Source organism: Muntiacus reevesi, chromosome 11, assembly GCF_963930625.1.
Source record: "Muntiacus reevesi chromosome 11, mMunRee1.1, whole genome shotgun sequence".
Lineage (NCBI taxonomy): Eukaryota > Metazoa > Chordata > Mammalia > Artiodactyla > Cervidae > Muntiacus > Muntiacus reevesi.
Window position 1 is genome coordinate 80,107,885 of NC_089259.1, and position 2,500 is coordinate 80,110,384.

A 2,500-nucleotide genomic window follows, 5' to 3' on the forward strand; every position below is an offset into this window, starting at 1 on the left:
GCTGTACAATACAAACCTGTGGCTTATCTCTTCTTTCATTTTAATTTTTATTTTATATTGGAAGAGGATGATTGATTTAGTCTTCCCAGGTGGGTAAAGAACCCACCTGCCAATGCAGGAGACGAAAGAGATCCCTGGGTCAGGAAGATCCCCTGCAGGAGGACATGGCCACTCATTCCAGTGTTCTTGCCTGGAGAATCCCATGGACAGAGAGCCTGGTGGGCTGTGGTCTACAGGCTTGCAGAGTTGAACATGACTGAAGCGACTTAGCACACACACGTAGTCGATGAACAGCGTTGTGTTAGATTCAGGTACACAGCAGAGTGATTCTGTTGTACAGGTATCCATTCTTTCTCAAATTTTTTCCCCATTTAGGTTGTTACAGAATATTGAGCAGAGTTCACGGTGCTGTGCAATCAGTCCTGGCTGGTTATCTGTTTTATATCCAGTAGTTTTTAACCTCTTATTCCCACACCCCATCTTGTCCCTCCCCTATTCCCTCAGTGGTAACCACTAACTTGTTCTCTGCTTTCTGTGAGTCTGTTTCTGCTCTGTAGATGTAAATTTTTTTTAATATTTGTATTTTATTTGCTTGGCTGCCCTGGGTCTTAGTTGTGGCATATGGGCTCTTTAGTAGCGGCATGTGGGATTTAGTTCCCTGACCAAGGGTTGAACCTGGGACCCCTGCCTTGGGAGCGTGGAGTCTTAGCCACTGGGCCACCAGGGAAGTCCTTAGATGTAAGTTTTTTAAAATTAGTAGAATTCTCAGCGGGGAGATCAGTAGATGCGGGGACAAATGGTTTCTGGAATTTGGGGAAAATTCTGAACTGTAGATAACTGTTTGGGACATATCAACAGACAGGTAGCGTTTAAAGCTATGAAACTTGATGATAGCAACTAGAGAATTCGTACGATTGCTTTTAAAGCCTCAGAACAGACAAAGAGGCAGAGATTGGAGTTGAGGGCAGGCCCGGGTGTTCCGGGCGGGCCCGTGCTGGTGGCTGGAATGTCAGAGGAATTCCAGGCCTGCCTTGGGAGCAGCGTCTGCTTGGGCCTCACAGGGGGTCACTGGCTTGGTTGAAGGCTGACCTTGGCTCTGACCATTACATAATTCTGGATCTGAGGCTTCAGAACTGCTCAATCGTTAGTAATTCTGCAGATGCAAATATTATGTCACAAATGCAAATATATTCATGTATTAAAATATTCTCCCCACAATTGAGCATTTTATTTTATTCATTTACAATGAGTTTGCCAACTAGACAGTATAGGGTCTTGTTTTGTTTTTACAAACAAAGCATCTTTTTTGCACAATTTCTAGTAACTTTAGACACCTAGTAAGTGTTGGACATGACTTAATGATTAAACAACAAGCATTCAGGGAATCCTTTCTTGTTTAGAGATAATAATTTTATTTGTTGTTGTTTGGTTGCTCAGTCTTATCCAACTCTTTGCAACCCAATGGACTGCAGCACTCTAAGCCTCCCTGTCCCTTACCATCTCCTGGAGTTTGCACAAGTTCATGTCTACTGAATCAGTGATGCTATCTAACCATTTCATCCTCTGCTGCCCTCTTCTCCTTTTATAGTTTTATAATCATTTAAAATTTATGTAATTTAAAATTTATATAATTTTATCATCATTTAAAAATTTTAGGACCATAGTAATGGCCCTAATTTTAAACTATTATTATAGGACTCAAATATAATAGAAATGAGAAGACTTATGAGGCATATTCACAATTTCAATTTTAAAAAGTGTATCTCGGTGATTCCTGATTGACCCTCCCATGAGGATAGACTTGTCAACTGTGGTGAAAGTGAAGTCACTCAGTCGTGTCTGACTCTTTGCGACCCCATGGACTGTAGCCTACCAGGAACCTCAGTCCATGGGATTTTCCAGGCAAGAATACTGGAGTGGGTTGCCATTTCCTTCTCCAGGGGATTTTCCCTACCCAGGGATCGAACCCGGGTCTCCTGCATTATAGGCAGACACTTTACCGTCTGAGCTACCAGGGTTTACTTATCTGCAGAGGACAAACATTTTAGAAAAGGGAATGGAGGAAACCCAATTCCGTTTCGAGAATCTCCATAATAATATTATCCTTTGAATGTATTTTGACACCACCTCCTGTATTTAGAGAGCATGATGCTAAAAATACCATCTGGGACAGCTGGGTGTCAGATTCCAAAAACTACAGCTGCTCTGGGGTGAACTTTTGATGGATGCCATCCAGAGTACCAGTTGTTAATTACTATCATAGCAAAGGTTTTCCTGTTCCTTAAGAAAAATGGAAATGAAAGCCACAGAATCAGACCTTCCAAGCAGCACGGAATACTTTCAAAAACCCTCGCAGTATGACACCATAATGTAGTGAAGTGTATGAAAGATGTGTCTGAATAGAGAGCTGCTGGAAGATTTGACAGCGGAAAGCCAAATGCGTGCAGCACAACTGTATGAACTACTAGGAGTATATACAAACTCTCCAAGACAGGGCAAC

General features: G+C 42.1%; 1 non-coding gene across 1 annotated transcript; it reads right to left on the minus strand.

Moving 5' to 3' along the window:
* Positions 1-1,946: 1,946 nt before the first annotated feature.
* On the minus strand, positions 1,947-2,018 carry TRNAY-AUA (transfer RNA tyrosine (anticodon AUA)). Its single transcript has one exon. It is a non-coding gene; the product is annotated as a tRNA-Tyr (tRNA).
* Between the last annotated feature and the right edge of the window lie 482 nt (positions 2,019-2,500).